A 20,929-nucleotide genomic window follows, 5' to 3' on the forward strand; every position below is an offset into this window, starting at 1 on the left:
TTCACATCACATTTTCTCCCATACAGGAGCGCATACAGCAGGGGGGAGCTAAAACCTCGCGCTCCTGCATGCCTTTCTATGTGATCCCGTATGTAATTCATTTCAATGAGCCGGCCAGAGTGAAATGTTCGGTCGGCTCATTTTTGCGCCGTATGCGCTTTTACAACCGGACCTAAAACCGTGGTTGACCACAGTTTTAGGTCCGGGGAAAAAGCGCATACGACGCAAAAATGAGCCGACCGAACATTTCACTCCGGCCGACTCATTGAAATGAATTACATTACGTATGGGAGAAAACGTGATGTGAACCAGCCCTAAGTAAATGGACAAAAGGCAGATAGGCTCCAAAACAGAAGCTGTTTGGTTATACAGAGATGCCTCTTTACAGCCCTCTTCTTTCCTCTCCCTGGGCCCTCACCGCTCTCTACAGCCATCTCTCCCCCGCCCCCCCAGCCCACCCCTCTCTACAGCCATCTCTCCCCCCCCCCCCCCAGCCCTCCCCTCTCTACAGCCATCTCTCCCCGCCCCCCCAGCCCTCCCCTCTCTACAGCCATCTCTCCCCCCCCCCCCCAGCCCTCCCCTCTCTACAGCCATCTCTCCCCCCCCCCCCAGCCCTCCCCTCTCTACAGCCATCTCTCCCCCCCCCCTCTCTACAGCCATCTCTCCCCCCCCCCTCTCTACAGCCATCTCTCCCCCCCCCCCAGCCCTCCCCTCTCTACAGCCATCTCTCCCCCCCCCCCAGCCCTCCCCTCTCTACAGCCATCTCTACCCCCCCCCCCCAGCCCTCCCCTCTCTACAGCCATCTCTCCCCCCCCCCCAGCCCTCCCCTCTCTACAGCCATCTCTCCCCCCCCCCCCAGCCCTCCCCTCTCTACAGCCATCTCTCCCCCCCCCCCAGCCCTCCCCTCTCTACAGCCATCTCTCCCCCCCCCCCAGCCCTCCCCTCTCTACAGCCATCTCTCCCCCCCCAGCCATCCCCTCTCTACAGCCATCTCTCCCCCCCCAGCCATCCCCTCTCTACAGCCATCTCTCCCCCCCCCACAGCCCTCCCCTCTCTACAGCCATCTCTCCCCCCCCCCAGCCCTCCCCTCTCTACAGCCATCTCTCCCCCCCCCCCCCCAGCCCTCCCCTCTCTACAGCCATCTCTCCCCCCCCCCCCCCAGCCCTCCCCTCTCTACAGCCATCTCTCCCCCCCCCCAGCCCTCCCCTCTCTACAGCCATCTCTCCCCCCCCCCCCCCAGCCCTCCCCTCTCTACAGCCATCTCTCCCCCCCCCCCCCCCAGCCCTCCCCTCTCTACAGCCATCTCTCCCCCCCCCCCCAGCCCTCCCCTCTCTACAGCCATCTCTCCCCCCCCCCCAGCCCTCCCCTCTCTACAGCCATCTCTCCCCCCCCCCCCAGCCCTCCCCTCTCTACAGCCATCTCTCCCCCCCCCGCCCTCCCCTCTCTACAGCCATCTCTCCCCCCCCCCCCAGCCCTCCCCTCTCTACAGCCATCTCTCCCCCCCCCCAGCCCTCCCCTCTCTACAGCCATCTCTCCCCCCCCCAGCCCTCCCCTCTCTACAGCCATCTCTCCCCCCCCCAGCCCTCCCCTCTCTACAGCCATCTCTCCCCCCCCCCCGCCCTCCCCTCTCTACAGCCATCTCTCCCCCCCCCCAGCCCTCCCCTCTCTACAGCCATCTCTCCCCCCCCCCCAGCCCTCCCCTCTCTACAGCCATCTCTCCCCCCCCCCAGCCCTCCCCTCTCTACAGCCATCTCTCCCCCCCCCCCAGCCCTCCCCTCTCTACAGCCATCTCTCCCCCCCCCAGCCCTCCCCTCTCTACAGCCATCTCTCCCCCCCCCCAGCCCTCCCCTCTCTACAGCCATCTCTCCCCCCCCCAGCCCTCCCCTCTCTACAGCCATCTCTCCCCCACCCAGCCCTCCCCTCTCTACAGCCATCTCTCCCCCCCCAGCCCTCCCCTCTCTACAGCCATCTCTCCCCCACCCAGCCCTCCCCTCTCTACAGCCATCTCTCCCCCCCCCCAGCCCTCCCCTCTCTACAGCAATCTCTCCCCCCAACCCTCCCCTCTCTAAAATACCCACCACCACACAATATTTAATACAGTATTTTCCATATACCCTGAAGTTCTTTACCTGTAATCTGTTAAAAATAAAAATCCAATAAAAACAAAAAACAAATTGGACAGTAACAAATACCTCGCAGACGTCTGCCTGCTCCTAATCACATTTCTGCTTGTTTCTGGGAAGCAACGCATAAAGATTCACTGATGATTCATATATCTGAATAAATCTGACAGAAGAGATGAGAGAGCAGACCGAGCGAGAACACAACATGGAAAGTGATCATTACAGGCATCTCCTAGGGAAACACAGCTGCTGGGTAATACGGAGCCGGGGCCGATTAGGGGAATCTGTGGCCCCATAGAGGACACCCCCACCACCTTCCATACAGGACAGCCCTACCATGTCTGTACAGGATACCCACTTTCCAGCCTTCTACATCACCACATGCCGCCCTCCCACCGCTCCACACAGGACACCCGCTCCTCGGCCTCCCACTTAATTATCATCACCAACCTTTTAATTACTTAGTGGCAGCTGATTCTCAACTCTTCATAACCATTGGCTCAGCAATACATTATTCTTTCATATACAAGGCTGTCCGCAGTGCTCAGTACTGTTACATGTGAGCACCAGGCATCAGTCCAGGACTCATAAAAGCGCTGAGCGTGAAAGCAGCAACATGCCTGACATATACTATACTGACATATAGAAGAATAGCCCTCCACTCATCTCGACAAATGGCCAAGAACCTTGACTGATAACTTCCAATAGTCTGGTGAGAGCCAAGTTAGGGTGGGTTCACACTTAGTTTGTAGTGTACGGTGCTGGATCCGGTTGGGAAAGGCGAAAACCGGACGCTCTTGTATCCCAGCCGGAAACGGCCCGAACCCATTAATTTCAATAAGCCGACTGGAGTCAAACGCGGACTCCGGTTGTCTCATTTTTGCCCCGTATACAGTTTTCTGACGGGACCTAAAACCGTGGTATACCACGCTTTTTGGTTGGGTCAAAAAACCGTATACAGGGCAAAAATGAGACAACCGGAGTCCGCGTTTGACTCCAGTCGGCTCATTGAAATGAATGGGGTTTGGGCTGGACCCGGCTGGGATACGGGAGCGGACGGTTTTCGCCCCTCCCAACCGGATCCAGCACCGTACACTACAAACGTAGTGCGAACCCAATGGTGGTAAAAGGGGAACTGAGATTTTCTTATGATCAGCTGAGAGTTGAGCTGGTTATGTGAGGTGACAAGGTAGGAGAGGACTTCGTAGGTGCAGGAATTTGGGTGCTGATCAAGGCAAGGAATCGCAGAGGTAAAATTGTCCAACTTGGATTTTATTAACAACAATGCAACGCATTTCGCTGCGCATGCGCAGCGAAACGCGTTGCATTGTTGTTAATAAACTTCAAGTGGGACAATTTTACCTCTGCGATTCCTTGCCTTGATCAGCGCAGAAATTCCTGCACCTACGAAGTCCTCTCCGACCTTGTCACTCCACATTCCAGGAAGGCTGCAGACGGGCATACAATACTTACCTACGATTACCATTGTTGAGTATGTTACACAACTTCTCTCGGTAAGCAGTGATTTACCCTCCCCCTCAATGGTATCCTTGTTGCAAGCGATACTCCACATGGAGCGCCTTTTTCTTTCTCTTTTTGGTTATGTGAGGGTACAGAGCACCTCCAATGGTTGGACATGTCAGGCTAAGTATGTGGACAATGTCAAGCCCATCCAATTATCTTGCGAGGCAGCTGTAAATAAGAATATCAATTCCTTCAAAAGTCCAGGTGAGGATCAAGGGACAATGGATACTCATTGTGTAAGTAAGTGTATGGGGACGACACTAAGCTCTTCCGATGATAGGGCCAAAAGTTAAGTTGTGGATTAGGAACGCAGAGTCAGAGAGGAAAGGCAATACAGAGATCTTCTGATGCTTGGGTAGAGGTTATGAAGTTCATGGGAAAGGAAATACATGATTCCAATGATCAGGCAAAAGATGGACCATAAGTAGTGGGATAAGAAGATCTTCCAAAGACCATGGAGAAGAGACACTGTGCTAAGCTCTACCAATGATCAGGCTGTATATATGTGCAAGATAGAGCTGCATCAACATCAATCAAGATCAATCAACAAAAACCGATATTGGAAATCAGTGTCAATTATTCCTCTTATCGATTCGTCAGTCAGCCCCTATATGTCCCCTTTGGTGCCTCTGGGTGCTGTTTTGAAGGCAATGCTGGTCTGTGGCATCTGCGGTCTTCCTTTATTACCAACACCGCGGCCTTGAGCGCAGTCTTGAAGTCTACGCCATAGTCCTCAGTAAGAGTTTCCTTCTTGTTCTCTGCGCCTCCGGTCACTAGAATCCTTCGGTCCTGACGTTGCCGAAGCCCCCCCTGATCCAAGGACATGCCAGAAGCTCCGGTCTCCATTCTCTCTACAGTGACAGATCTTTCTGGTGCAGGACAGCTATCTTTAAGGTCTGTGAACTGATCCTACTTCCCGGCTCGTAGGTTAACCCTTCAGGCGTTGTTTCTCTTTCCCTCGTGTGAACCCTTCAGGTGCGGCTTCACCTCCTTCCTTCCAGCCGCACCTCTAGTGCAAGATTCAACTTCTTTTATAACCATTTTAAACTCAATGTACAAACATGAGGTTGTGCTCTTCTAATAGTCTGGTGTAAAGAGGGACAATAAGAAGCTGTATAAAAACACATTGGCCCTCATTTACTATTGCAAACCCGACATGTTTTGTCGTGTTGTGCGCCAGAAATTCTGTCTGCGTCAGATTTTGCACCAGAATTGAAAAAACCCAGACTAAGGCTGGGTCCACACTACGTTTTGTCCCATACGGGAGCGCATACGGCAGGGGGGAGCTAAAAGCTCGCGCTCCCGTATGTTACCGTATGCGCTCCCGTATGTCATTCATTTCAATGAGCCGACCGGAGTGAAACGTTCGGTCGGCTCATTTTTGCGCCGTATGCGCTTTTACAACCGGACCTAAAACCGTGGTTGACCACAGTTTTAGGTCCGGTTGTAAAAGCGCATACGGCGCAAAAATGAGCCGACCGGACCGAACGTTTCACTCCGGTCGGCTCATTGAAATGAATGACATACGGGAGCGCATACGGTGACATACGGGAGCGCGAGCTTTTAGCTCCCCCCTGCCGTATGCGCTCCCGTATGGGACTAAACGTAGTGTGAACCCAGCCTAACTCTACATTTTGCTAAGAAAATCCAAAAAGGGGGCATGGCCGCAGGGAAAGGGGGCGTATTTACTAAGGTTTCCACATAAAATGTAGTGGATTTCAGCTGAGGAAAACCCGACAGATCAGAACATGTGTAAAAAAAAAAAAAAAAAAAGCAAAATGTAGGGAAACCTTAGTAAATACCGTGGAAAATAAATTGTAGGGATTTATAACCCACAAAGAAACCTACACAACACTCTTAGTAAATGAGGGCCATTGTGTAGTGCTAGAAAATCACAGTAACCAATCTATTCGACATCACTTGAAAAGGTTTCATCCCCCAGACTAGAAACACAGAGAGATTTCTCAAAACCTGTCCAGAGGAAAAGTTACTGAGTTGCCCATAGCAACCAATCAGATCGCTGCTTTCATTTTCTAGAGGCCTTTTCAAAAATGAAAGAAATGATCTGATTGGTTCATATGGGCAACGCAGCAACTTTTGCTCTGTATAAGTCTTGATAAATTTCCCTCATAAGATCCAAACAATTCAATGTCTATAGCAGTCTCTCCCAGCCATGGTGCCTCCAGTTGATGCAAAAACTACAACTCCCAGAATGCCCAAAAAGCCAAATCTTAAAGGGGGACTCGAGTGGAATTTTTTTTTATTTTTTTGGTGCCAGAAAGTTAAAGGGGTACTCCGGTGAAAACCTTTTTTCTTTTACATCAACTGGCTCCGGAAAGTTAAACAGATTTTTACACTACTTCTATTAAAAAATCTTAATCCTTTCTGTACTTATTAGCTGCTGAATACTACAGAGGAAATTCTTTTCTTTTTGGAATGCTCTCTGATGACATCACGAGCACAGTTCTCTCTGCTGACGTTATTATAATAATAATAATACGTCTTTATTTATTGTTGTCCTTAGTGGGATTTGAACCCAAGGCCCCAGCACTGCAAGGCAGCAGTGCTAACCACTAAGCCACCATGCTACCCTTAGCATACATCTGCTATTCATGGTTGCTAAAATGGACAGAGATGTCAGCAGAGAGCACTGTGCTCGTGATGTCATCAGTGTTCCAAAAAGAAAGGAATTTCCTCTGTAGCATTCAGCAGCTAATAAGTACTGGAAGGATTAAGATTTTTTTATAGAAGTAATTTACAAATATGTTTAACTTTCTGGCACCAGGTGTTTTAAAAGAAAAAAAAAGGTTTTCACCTTAGTACCCCTTTAACCCCTTAAGGACCCAGCCATTTTACACCTTAGGACCCGGCCATTTTTTGCACATCTGACCACTGTCACTTTAAACATTAATAACTCTGGAATGCTTTTAGTTATCATTCTGATTCAGAGATAGTTTTTTCGTGACATATTCTACTTTAACATAGTGGTAAAATTTTGTTGTAACTTGCATCCTTTCTTGGTGAAAAATCCCAAAATTTGATTAAAAATTTGAAAATTTTGCATTTTTCTGACTTTTTCAGCTCTCTGCTTGTAAGGAAAATGGATATTCCCCCCAAAAACATTTTTTATTCACATATTCAATATGTCTACTTTATATTTGCATCATAAAATTGACGAGTTTTTACTTTTGGAAGACACCAGAGGGCTTCAAAGTTCAGCAGCAATTTTCCAATTTTTCACAAATCACAATTTTTCAGGGACCAGTTCAGGTTTGAAGTGGATTTGAAGGGTCTTCATATTACAAATACCCCATAAAAGACCCCATTATAAAAACTGCACCCCCCAAAGTATTCAAAATCACATTCAGTCAGCGTTTTATCCCTTTAGGTGTTTCACAGGAATAGCAGCAAAGTGAAGGAGAAAATTCACAATCTTCATTTTTTACACTCGCATGTTCTTGTAGACCCAATTTTTTTTAATTTTGACAAGGGGTAAAATGGTTTTTGGGGGGCATGTTGCATTTAGGAAGCCCCTATGGTGCCAGAACAACAAAAAACCCACATGTCATACCATTTTGGAAACTAGACCCCTTGAGAAACATAACAAGGAATAAAGAGAAGCCTTAATACCCCACAGGTGTTTCACAACTTTTGCATATGTAAAAAAAAAAAAAAATTTCACTAAAATGTGTGTTTCCCCCCAAATTTCACATTTTTGCAAGGGTTAATATAGAAAGGACCCCCCAAAATTTGTAACCCCATCTCTTCTGAGTATGGAGGTACCCCATAAGTTGACCTGAAGTGCACTACGGACGAACTACAATGCTCAGAGCAGAAGGAGTCATATTTGGCTTTTTGAGAGCAAATTTTGCTCGGGGGGCATGTCGCATTTAGGAAGCCCCTATGGTGCCAGGACAGCAAAAAAATACCCACATGGCATACCATTTTGGAAACTAGACCCCTTGAGGAACATAAGGGGTACAGTGAGCATTTACCCCCCCCACTGGTGTTTGTCAGATCTTTGGAACAGTGGGCTGTACAAAAGGTTTAATTTGCACAGCCCACTGTTCCAAAGATCCGTCAGACACCAGTAGGGTGTAAATTCTCACTGCACCCCTCATTACATTCCGTGAGGGGTGTAGTTTCCGAAATGGGGTCACATGTGGTTTATTTTTGCGTTTGTCTAAACCGCTGTAACAATCAGCCACCCCTGTGCAAATCACCTCAAATGTACATGGCGCACTCTCCCTTCTGGGCCTTGTTGTGCGCCCCCAGAGCAGTTTGCGCCCACTTATGGGGTATCTCCGTAGTCGGGAGAAATTGCATTACAAATTTTGGGGGGCTTTTTTCCCCTTTTACCTCTTGTCAAAATGAAAAGTATAGGGCAACACCAGAATGTTAGTGTAAAAATTTTATTTTTTTACACTAACATGCTGGTGTAGACCCCAACTTCACCTTTTCATAAGGGGTGAAAGGAGAAAAAGCCCCCCAAAATTTGTTAGGCAATTTCTCCCGAGTACGGCGATACCCCATATGTGACCCTAAACTGTTGCCTTGAAATACGACAGGGCTCCAAAGTGAGAGCGCCATGCGCATTTGAGGCCTGAATTAGGGATTTGCATAGGGGTGGACATAGCAGTATTCAACGCCAGTGATTGCCAAACGGTGCCTCCAGCTGTTGTAAAACTCCCAGCATGATTGGACAGTCAATGGCTGTCTGGCAATACTGGGAGTTGTTTTGCAACAGCTGGAGACTCCATTTTGGAAACAGTGGCGTACCAGACGTTTTTCATTTTTATTGGGGAGGGGAGGGGGGCTGTGTAGGGGTATGTGTATATGTAGTGTTTTTTACTTTTTATTTTATTTTGTGTTAGTGTAGTGTAGTGTTTTTAGGGTACAGTCACATGGGCGGGGGGTTACAGCGAGTTTGAGCTGTGGCGCAAAATTTGCTGCATCGCAAACTTGCAGCCTGATACTCACTGTAAGCCCCCTGCCCATGTGAATGTACCCTGTACATTCACAGGGGGGGAACCTCCAGCTGTTGCAAAACTACAACTCCCAGCATGCACAGTCTATCAGTGCATGCTGGTAGTTATAGTTTTGCAACAGCTGGAGGCACATGGGTTGGGAAACACTGAGTTAGGAAACAGACAATGTTTCCCAACCAGTGTGCCTCCAGTTGTTGCAAAACCCCAACTCCCAAACATTCTCAGGCATGCTGGAAGTAGTCGTTCGGCAACATCTTTAGAGCCAGATGTTGCCGAACTACAACTCCCAGCATGCTTGGAGTTGTAGTTTTGCAACATCTGGAGGACTACAGTTTGCAGACCACTAATACAGTGGTTCCCAATCTGTGCCCTTCCAGATGTTGCAAAACTACAACTCCCAGTATGCCAAAACTGTCCAGGCATGCTGGGAGTTGTAGTTCTGCAACATCTAAAGGGTCAGATGTTACAGAACTACAACTCCCAGCATGCCTGGACAGTAAGGGGGTGTAGTTTTGCAACTGCTGAGGGTGTGTAGTTTTGCAACATCTGGAAGGGCACAGTGGTCTCCAAACTGTGGACCTCCAGATGTTGCATTGGGAGTTGTAGTGTAAAGGGATCAGATGGAGCAGTCCAGATCGCTTTACGGCGGTCTGGACTGCTGCAAAGGTCCCGCGCCGCCGCCGAAGATCAACTCACCTGTCGCCACCGCCGCCGGAATCCGGGTCTTCAGGGACGAGGTAAGTACCGGGGCCGGGCCCCAGCACTCCCCCGTCCCATCCTCCGGTCTTCCTTCCGTCCTCTCTGGACTTCCAGGGCAGGTCGGGAGGAAGTAACCCCCCCCCCCCCCTGCGATTGGTCGGTTAGCTAACCGAGGAATCACAGGGGATAGGAGGAGGTGGTAGGCTTGCCACCTCGCTCCTAGTCTTCAGCATGGTCCTGGCTGTCTGTGACAACCGGGATCATGCAAAATTACCGGGCAGACGGGTCCCAGAGACCCGATCAGCCCGGTATCGGCGCAGATCACAGGGGCGATTTCCCTCGCAATTTGCGAAGATCGCCAACATGGGGGGCATACATGGCCCCCCTCGGCGTTTGCCCTGGATGCCTGCTGAAGGATTTCAGCAGGCATCCGCTTCCGACCTCTGTCCGGTGCGCAGCAGGGACCGGAAACCGCCATGACGTACTCATATGCCATGGGTCCTTAAAGCCCAGGGTGCGGAGACGTATGCAAACGTCACGGGTCCTTAAGGGGTTAAAGACAGATTTGTAAATCACTTCTATAAAAAAAATCTTAATCCTTCCAGTACTTATTAGCTGCTGAAAAAAAAAAAAAAAAAAAAAAAGCTGCTGAATACTACAGAGGAAATGCTTTTCTTTTTGGAACACAGAGCTCTCTGCTGACATCACGAGCGCAGTGCTCTCTGCTAACATCTCTGTCCAGAGCAGCATATGTTTACTATGGGGATTTTCTCCTTCTCTGGACAGTTGTTAAAATGGACAGAGATGTCAGCAGAGAGCACTGTGCTCGTGATGTCAGCAGAGAGCTCTGTGTTCCAAAAAGAAAAGCATTTCCTCTGTAGTATTCAGCAGCTAATAAGTACTGGAAGGATTAAGATTTTTTTTTAATAGAAGTAATTTACAAATTTGTATAACTTTCTGGCACCAGTTGATTTAAAAATAAATAAATAAATGTTTTCCACCGGAGTACCCCTTTAAAGGGGTACTCGCCCCTAGACATCTTATCCCCTATCCAAAGGATAGGGGATAAGATGTCAGATCGCCGGGGTCCCGCTGCTGGGGAGCCCCGGGGATCGCTGCTGCAGCACCCCGCTATCATTACTGCACAGAGCGAGTTCGCTCTGCACGTAATGACGGGCAATACAGGGGCCGGAGCATCGTTACGTCACGGCTCCGCCCCTCGTGACATCACGCCCCCGTCAATACAAGTCTGTGGGAAGGGGGCGTGGCGGTCGTCACGCCCCCTGCCATAGACTTGCATTAAGGGGACGGGCAGTGATGTCATGAGGGGCGGAGCCATGACGTCACGCTGCTCCGGCCCCTGTATCGCCCGTCATTACGCACAGAGCGAACTCGCTCTGTGTAGTAATGATGGCGGGGTGCCGCAGTGGCGATCCCCGGGGTCCCCAGCAGCGGGACCGCGGCGATGTAACATCTTATCCCCTATCCTTGGGATAGGGGACAAGATGCCAGGAGCGGAGTACCCCTTTAAGACATTGAGATCCAGAGCCATATCCTGCTGATACTTGTAGTCTTCCTCAGATCATTGTAAGCAGACATATCCCACAACCAACAGTATTCAAACATTACACTGCACTAAAGGAGATACTAGAAAAGCCGACAGTGTGAGAATCACCTACTCTATATATAGACAGCGTAAATGCGCGGTCACACAACCCCTCCTCCGGGACAGGTATTTTCCTATTCGCAGTGCAGCCGCCTCCGCACCTGTAGTAATGTGCAGACGCGCGCCCAGAGAAGGTGTGACCGAGAGGTGTTTAGTATTTATGGCTGGAGGACACATCTCCTGACAGACAGGGAAGTCTATCACATTGAGAGGTGCCTGGCAGAGGATGGTGTCTGTTCTGCTTTTATTTACAGGAATCGTCTTTTCTAAAATAAAAATAAAAAAGAGATAAACCAAGAGGAATAAAAAAAAACAAAAAAAGTAAAAAAAACAAAAAAATTGGAGTTTCAACAATCTGGAACAGCGGGAAGTCAATAAGTCTCGAGAGTGATGTGTTAGTTGTCTGAAGGTGCTACAGACGTCCTGGTACTACTACAAGGAATTAGCTGGCGCTACCAGATTGCATCATGGTGTATGGCGGTGTTTCCCAACCAGGGTGCCCCCAGCTGTTGCAAAACTACAGCTTCCAGTATGCCAGGACAGCCAAAGGTATCCAGCTCTCCTAGACTCCTGAATGGCCTATCAGACTGGACCCTGATTTTGTAGTGCAGTGTTTCCCAACCAGTATGCCTCCAGCTGTTGCATAACTACAACTCCCAGCATGCCCGGACAGCCGAAGGCTGTCCGGACATGCTGGGAGTTGTAGTTTTGCAACAGCTGGAGGCACCCTGGTTGGGAATAGTGATGAGCGGCAGGGGCCATAATCGAATTCGCAATATTTCGTGAATATATTGACGATTATTCCTCCCGTGTTCGTGAAATTTGCATATTCGCCATGTTCGTTCACAAAATTTGCATGTAAAAAAAGAAAATGAATATTCGTCATTACGAATATATAGAACTATATTCTAAATATTCTCAAAATCGCGAAGTGCCGAAATTCGTGATATAAAATTCGCCAAAGTCCATAGTATCTCAGACTGTCCGGGCATGCTGGGAGTTGTAGTTTTGCAACAGCTGGAGGCACCCTGGTTGGAAATAGTGATGAGCGGCAGGGGCCATATTTGAATTTGCGATATTTCGCGAATATATTGACGATTATGTTCGTGAAATTTGCATATTTGCCATGTTCGTTCACAAAATTTGCATAAAAATTAGCATGTTATAAAAAAAAAAATAAAGAATATTCATCATTACGAATATATAGAACTATATTCTAAATATTCTCAAAATCGCAAAGTGACGATATTCACGATCAAAATTCGCCAAAGTCCATAGTATCCCAAAGACTGTTCGGGCATGCTGGGAGTAGTAGTTTTGCAACAGCTGGAGGCACCCTGGTTGGGAAACACTGGTGTATGGAGTTTATACAGCAGTGTTCAGAACCCAGAATGCCTCCAGCTGTTACAAAACTACTACTCCCAGCATTTGGGATACTTTGGGATACTATGGACTTTCTTTCTGTGGATTTTTACTGAAACAGGCTGCAGACGCTGCCAGTGGTTTTCAATCTTGCAAAGCCATGTGCATTATTTTTCACAGTTTTTTGCATTTTGCAATTATTATTATTGTATTTTTGCATTTGAAGGGGGTGTGGCTTAGTGTGCGCAAATAGATTTGTTGCATAAAAATAAAAAAATAAAAATTTGAGCAGAAAAACTGCTAAAGTATACTCCACTCCCTAGATTGTGAAGTGTATTTATTTATTTTTTACCCATTTTTTTACTGCATACTTTTAAAAACCCATACAATGTATTACCTTCCATGCGCAATTTCTTAAATTAGACACAGAAACCCCTGCTAAAAAAAACTGTGCAAATGAAAATAAATATTCAGCAAATTCTCACACAAACGATAAATCCCTGATAAAAGTTTTTTTGTGGTTTAGCAACCGAACATAGAATTTGAGATATTTGATGTATATATTTGACTGAGGATCGGGTAAAATATCCTCTAAAGCTTTCCTGTGATTTTGCTCTGCCTGTCATGTCTAGAAGCAGGGGGTAGTAAAGTTTCCTCTTATACCAGCAGCAGAAGGGTTAAGGGGTCTGCAGGAAGTCACAGACTGGGGAAGGATAATCCGGCAGAGCGGCTCCGCTTCCATAATGGTTGCGGGTAGAATGTCACACGTGCTGAGCTGGCTTTCTGCACATTGTGTCAGCAGGACTGTGGGGACTCTCCAGAAATAAAGAGCTGACAAACTGCAGCGGCACCGGGCGTCAGGCAGTCGCTTTGGCAATGGTACCCTACGATTTGCCAACGTTTAGGGGTATCCTAATAAAGTTAGGTGCAAACTAAACTTACTTCACCCTTAGAGTTATCCCTACCTGCAAGGAACATAATAACCAGTGATTTCTCAATTCCCTTGTATAGTAGATTGGAGGAACGTGAAACATTGGAGGCTGCCAGACACCTCCAGCTCCACCTATAACACGGGCACGGCTCATGATGGCAGAGGTATCTGGGGGCAGTCTCTCCGTTATACCAGAACATTTATCTACCGGACTTACACAACGTTGGCTACATGGGGCATATTCCCTGTGGGTCACGTGGGCCACATTCTACAGGCAAAAAGTGTAAAACAACCAGAACAGTATGTAAAGATCCCAACAATAAGACTGAAGATTCCCGGGAGACAACAATGGACATTACATCCAAGAAATACATGCAGTGGTCTGTCAAGGAAAGGTGAGCATGGGTGCAGTAATACCTACATAAGGGGGGTGAGCCCACACCAATACAAACAGAACAAGGGGGGGGGGGGTCTGCACCAATACCGACATAAGGGGGGGGTCCGCACCAATACCGACATAAGGGGGGGGGGGGGTCTGCACCAATACCGACATAACAAGGGGGCCACACCAATACCGACATAACAAGGGGGCCACACCAATACCGACATAACAATGGGGCCACACCAATACCGACATAACAATGGGGCCACACCAATACCGACATAACAATGGGGCCACACCAATACCGACATAACAATGGGGCCACACCAATACCGACATAACAATGGGGCCACACCAATACCGACATAACAATGGGGCCACACCAATACCGACATAACAATGGGGCCACACCAATACCGACATAACAATGGGGCCACACCAATACCGACATAACAATGGGGCCACACCAATACCGACATAACAATGGGGCCACACCAATACCGACATAACAATGGGGCCACACCAATACCGACATAACAATGGGGCCACACCAATACCGACATAACAATGGGGCCACACCAATACCGACATAACAATGGGGCCACACCAATACCGACATAACAATGGGGCCACACCAATACCGACATAACAATGGGGCCACACCAATACCGACATAACAATGGGGCCACACCAATACCGACATAACAATGGGGCCACACCAATACCGACATAACAATGGGGCCACACCAATACCGACATGTCAAGGGGGGGCTGCACCAATACCGACATAAGGGGGGGGGGTTCTGCACCAATATCGACATAACAAGGGAGGGGGGGGGGGGGGCCACACCAATACCGACATAACAAGGGGGGGGCCACACCAATACCGACATAAGGGGGGGGGGTCTGCACCAATACCGACATAACAAGGGAGGGGGGGGGGGGCACACCAATACCGACATAACAAGGGAGGGGGGGGGGGGCCACACCAATACCGACATAACAAGGGAGGGGGGGGCCACACCAATACCGACATAACAAGGAGGGGGGGGGGCCACACCAATACCGACATAACAAGGGAGGGGGGGGGGGGCCACACCAATACCGACATAACAAGGGAGGGGGGGGGGGCCACACCAATACCGACATAACAAGGGAGGGGGGGGGGGCCACACCAATACCGACATAACAAGGGAGGGGGGGGGGGGGCCACACCAATACCGACATAACAAGGGAGGGGGGGGGCCACACCAATACCGACATAACAAGGGAGGGGGGGGGGCCACACCAATACCGACATAACAAGGGAGGGGGGGGGCCACACCAGTACCGACATAACAAGGGAGGGGGGGGGGCCACACCAATACCGACATAACAAGGGAGGGGGGGGCCACACCAATACCGACATAACAAGGGAGGGGGGGGGGGGGGGGCCACACCAATACCGACATAACAAGGGAGGGGGGGGGGGCCACACCAATACCGACATAACAAGGGAGGGGGGGGGGGCCACACCAATACCGACATAACAAGGGAGGGGGGGGGGCCACACCAGTACCGACATAACAAGGGAGGGGGGGGGGCCACACCAGTACCGACATAACAAGGGAGGGGGGGGGGCCACACCAATACCGACATAACAAGGGAGGGGGGGGGGCCACACCAATACCGACATAACAAGGGAGGGGGGGGGGGCCACACCAATACCGACATAACAAGGGAGGGGGGGGGGCCACACCAATACCGACATAACAAGGGAGGGGGGGGGCCACACCAATACCGACAAAACAAGGGAGGGGGGGGGGGGCACACCAATACCGACAAAACAAGGGAGGGGGGGGGGCCACACCAATACCGACATAAGGGATGGGGGGCCACACCAATACCGACATAACAAGGGAGGGGGGGGGGCCAAACCAATACCGACATAACAAGGGAGGGGGGGGCCACACCAATACCGACATAAGGGATGGGGGGGCCACACCAATACCGACATAACAAGGGAGGGGGGGGGGGGGCCACACGAATACCGACATAACAAGGGAGGGGGGGGGGGGCCACACCAATACCGACATAACAAGGGAGGGGGGGGGGCCACACCAATACCGACATAAGGGATGGGGGGCCACACCAATACCGACCTAACAAGGGATGGGGGGGCCACACCAATACCAACCTAGAAAGGGGGGGGGGCACACCAATACCGACATAAGGGGGGGGGCCTGCACCAATAACGACATATAGGGGGGGCCTGCACCAATACTGACATATAGGGGGGGAGGCATGCACCAATACTGACATATAGGGGGGGCCTGCACCAATACTGACATATAGGGGGGGGGCGTGCACCAATACTGACATATAGGGGGGGCCTGCACCAATACTGACATATAGGGGGGGCCTTCACCAATACTGACATATAGGGGGGGCCTTCACCAATACTGACATATAGGGGGGGCCTTCACCAATACTGACATATAGGGGGGGCCTGCACCAATACTGACATATAGGGGGGGCCTGCACCAATACTGACATATAGGGGGGGGGCGTGCACCAATACTGACATATAGGGGGGGCCTGCACCAATACTGACATATAGGGGGGGCCTGCACCAATACTGACATATAGGGGGGGCCTGCACCAATACTGACATATAGGGGGGGCCTTCACCAATACTGACATATAGGGGGGGCCTTCACCAATACTGACATATAGGGGGGGCCTTCACCAATACTGACATATAGGGGGGGCCTTCACCAATACTGACATATGGGGGGGGGGCTGCACCAATACTGACATATAGGGGGGGGGGCCTGCACCAATACTGACATATAGGGGGGGGGGGCCTGCACCAATACTGTACTGACATATAGGGGGGGGCGTGCACCAATACTGACATATGGGGGGGCCTGCACAAATACTGACATATGGGGGGGCCTGCACAAATACTGACACATAGGGTGGACCTGCACCAATATTGACACATAGGGGGGGACCTGCACCAACACCGACATAAGGAGGGCGGACCTGCACCAACACCGACATAAGGAGGACGGACCTGCACCAACACCGACATAAGGAGGGCGGACCTGCACCAACACCGACATAAGGAGGGTGGACCTGCACCAACACCGACATAAGGAGGGCGGACCTGCACCAACACCGACATAAGGAGGGCGGACCAGCACCAACACCGACATAAGGAGGGCGGACCTGCACCAATACGGACATAAGGAGGGCGGACCTGCACCAACACCGACATAAGGAGGGCGGACCTGCACCAACACCGACATAAGGAGGGCGGACCTGCACCAACACCGACATAAGGAGGGCGGACCTGCACCAACACCGACATAAGGAGGGCGGACCTGCACCAACACCGACATAAGGAGGGCGGACCTGCACCAACACCGACATAAGGAGGGCGGACCTGCACCAACACCGACATAAGGAGGGCGGACCTGCACCAACACCGACATAAGGAGGGCGTATCTGCACCAACACAGACATAAGGAGGGCGGACCTGCACCAACATAAGGACGACAGACCTCCACCGTGCTCCTACAAAATAGCCAACAACCACGAACAAGCACAAGTCATAAGGAAGTACAGGTAACAATAAGAAGCTGGAAATCACACCAGGCGAAGGGTTAAAACTGCTAAGAATAACAAGAGGGATCAGAATATTGAGTGATAAAGCAGATCAGTCATAACGGAGGGGATCAAAATGGTCATTTATATCGGGGGGAATCACAGTCACAAATTGTAGGGGAGAAGGGATCACAATCGTAAAGCTCTGAGGTACATGTGATGTGAGGAGTTGAGCTCTGAGGTACATGTGATGTGAGGAGTTGAGCTCTGAGGTACATGTGATGTGAGGAGTTGAGCTCTGAGGTACATGTGATGTGAGGAGTTGAGCTCTGAGGTACATGTGATGTGAGGAGTTGAGCTCTGAGGTACATGTGATGTGAGGAGTTGAGCTCTGAGGTACATGTGATGTGAGGAGTTGAGCTCTGAGGTACATGTGATGTGAGGAGTTGAGCTCTGAGGTACATGTGATGTGAGGAGTTGAGCTCTGAGGTACATGTGATGTGAGGAGTTGAGCTCTGAGGTACATGTGATGTGAGGAGTTGAGCTCTGAGGTACATGTGATGTGAGGAGTTGAGCTCTGAGGTACATGTGATGTGAGGAGTTGAGCTCTGAGGTACATGTGATGTGAGGAGTTGAGCTCTGAGGTACATGTGATGTGAGGAGTTGAGCTCTGAGGTACATGTGATGTGAGGAGTTGAGCTCTGAGGTACATGTGATGTGAGGAGTTGAGCTCTGAGGTACATGTGATGTGAGGAGTTGAGCTCTGAGGTACATGTGATGTGAGGAGTTGAGCTCTGAGGTACATGTGATGTGAGGAGTTGAGCTCTGAGGTACATGTGATGTGAGGAGTTGAGCTCTGAGGTACATGTGATGTGAGGAGTTGAGCTCTGAGGTACATGTGATGTGAGGAGTTGAGCTCTGAGGTACATGTGATGTGAGGAGTTGAGCTCTGAGGTACATGTGATGTGAGGAGTTGAGCTCTGAGGTACATGTGATGTGAGGAGTTGAGCTCTGAGGTACATGTGATGTGAGGAGTTGAGCTCTGAGGTACATGTGATGTGAGGAGTTGAGCTCTGAGGTACATGTGATGTGAGGAGTTGAGCTCTGAGGTACATGTGATGTGAGGAGTTGAGCTCTGAGGTACATGTGATGTGAGGAGTTGAGCTCTGAGGTACATGTGATGTGAGGAGTTGAGCTCTGAGGTACATGTGATGTGTGGAGTTGAGCTCTGAGGTACATGTGATGTGTGGAGTTGAGCTCTGAGGTACATGTGATGTGTGGAGTTGAGCTCTGAGGTACATGTGATGTGTGGAGTTGAGCTCTGAGGTACATGTGATGTGTGGAGTTGAGCTCTGAGGTACATGTGATGTGAGGAGTTGAGCTCTGAGGTACATGTGATGTGAGGAGTTCAGCTCTGAGGTACATGTGATGTGAGGGGCTCTGTTAGGAGTTCAGCTCCTCTGAAGTACATGTGATGTGAGGAGTTGAGCTCTGAGGTACATGTGATGTGAGGAGTTGAGCTCTGAGGTACATGTGATGTGAGGAGTTGAGCTCTGAGGTACATGTGATGTGAGGAGTTGAGCTCTGAGGTACATGTGATGTGAGGGGCTCTGTGTGAGGAGTTCAGCTCCTCTGAGGTACATGTGATGTGAGGAGTTGAGCTCTGAGGTACATGTGATGTGAGGAGTTGAGCTCTGAGGTACATGTGATGTGAGGGGCTCTGTGTGAGGAGTTCAGCTCCTCTGAGGTACATGTGATGTGAGGAGTTGAGCTCTGAGGTACATGTGATGTGAGGAGTTGAGCTCTGAGGTACATGTGATGTGAGGAGTTGAGCTCTGAGGTACATGTGATGTGAGGGGCTCTGTGTGAGGAGTTCAGCTCCTCTGAGGTACATGTGATGTGAGGAGTTGAGCTCTGAGGTACATGTGATGTGAGGAGTTGAGCTCTGAGGTACATGTGATGTGAGGAGTTGAGCTCTGAGGTACATGTGATGTGTGGAGTTGAGCTCTGAGGTACATGTGATGTGTGGAGTTGAGCTCTGAGGTACATGTGATGTGTGGAGTTCAGCTCTGAGGTACATGTGATGTGAGGAGTTGAGCTCTGAGGTACATGTGATGTGAGGAGTTGAGCTCTGAGGTACATGTGATGTGAGGAGTTGAGCTCTGAGGTACATGTGATGTGAGGAGTTGAGCTCTGAGGTACATGTGATGTGAGGAGTTGAGCTCTGAGGTACATGTGATGTGAGGAGTTGAGCTCTGAGGTACATGTGATGTGAGGAGTTGAGCTCTGAGGTACATGTGATGTGAGGAGTTCAGCTCTGAGGTACATGTGATGTGAGGAGTTGAGCTCTGAGGTACATGTGATGTGAGGAGTTGAGCTCTGAGGTACATGTGATGTGAGGAGTTCAGCTCTGAGGTACATGTGATGTGAGGGGCTCTGTGTGAGGAGTTCAGCTCCTCTGAGGTACATGTGATGTGAGGGGCTCTGTTAGGAGTTCAGCTCCTCTGAGGTACATGTGATGTGAGGAGTTGAGCTCTGAGGTACATGTGATGTGAGGAGTTGAGCTCTGAGGTACATGTGATGTGAGGGGCTCTGTGTGAGGAGTTCAGCTCCTCTGAGGTACATGTGATGTGAGGAGTTGAGCTCTGAGGTACATGTGATGTGAGGAGTTGAGCTCTGAGGTACATGTGATGTGAGGAGTTGAGCTCTGAGGTACATGTGATGTGAGGAGTTGAGCTCTGAGGTACATGTGATGTGAGGGGCTCTGTGTGAGGAGTTCAGCTCCTCTGAGGTACATGTGATGTGAGGAGTTGAGCTCTGAGGTACATGTGATGTGAGGGGCTCTGTTAGGAGTTCAGCTCCTCTGAGGTACATGTGATGTGAGGGGCTCTGTGTGAGGAGTTGAGCTCTGAGGTACATGTGATGTGAGGAGTTGAGCTCTGAGGTACATGTGATGTGAGGGGCTCTGTTAGGAGTTCAGCTCCTCTGAGGTACATGTGATGTGAGGGGCTCTGTGTGAGGAGTTCAGCTCTGAGGTACATGTGAGGTGACCGGACCGCACACATAATAGCCTCCTGTGTGTCCCATCGCTTCCCGACCTCTCCCAGCCCTATCCCCCCGCGGTGCTCACCTCCTGGCCGGCCTCGTCGGTGCCCGCAGCCCCCAGGCTCCCGTCACTCAGTCACCGCCTCCTCCTCCCCGCTGACCCTGCCGCGCGCACCCGTCACACACTGACCCTCAGCATCGGGAACCCGCTCCTTCCCGCAAACCACGCCCACTCACAATGTCTCCACTAGGATCGGAGGGCTCCAATGCACACCACGCCCATTCACTTTCTTTGGTCTAAGACACGCCCGCTTTTCCTCCGTGACCACGCCCTCTTCCCGATGTGATTGTCTCTCCTGTCACACTCCGCTCATTTCCGCCGTAGCCCCGCCCCTTCCATGGGGAGCTCCCGTCTCCTCCTGGTGACGTCATAGGGGCCTGGAAGGACACGCCCCCTCTTCCCTTCTCCTCTTAGTAATGGCGGGCTGTGGTGTGTGACGGGAATGACATGGAGAGCAGAGAGAAGCCTCCTGTCATGTCTGTGCTGTTCTGTGTGTACAGAGGCCTCTCATTGATAGTGAATAACAAAAACATTGTAATAAATCACCGCCATGCATT

The 20,929-nt window shown here is 50.3% G+C and overlaps 1 protein-coding gene across 2 annotated transcripts in view; it reads right to left on the reverse strand.

Moving 5' to 3' along the window:
- The window catches only part of PTK2 (protein tyrosine kinase 2), a 360,567-nt gene extending 340,037 nt beyond the window's left edge, over positions 1-20,530 (reverse strand). For both annotated transcript variants that reach the window (XM_056522841.1, XM_056522840.1), the window contains exon 1: positions 20,397-20,530. The gene's annotated coding sequence lies outside the window, so the exon portion shown is untranslated. The remainder of the gene's footprint in view (positions 1-20,396) is intronic.
- Between the last annotated feature and the right edge of the window lie 399 nt (positions 20,531-20,929).

The sequence above is a fragment of the Hyla sarda genome, chromosome 5, assembly GCF_029499605.1.
Source record: "Hyla sarda isolate aHylSar1 chromosome 5, aHylSar1.hap1, whole genome shotgun sequence".
Classification (NCBI taxonomy): domain Eukaryota; kingdom Metazoa; phylum Chordata; class Amphibia; order Anura; family Hylidae; genus Hyla; species Hyla sarda.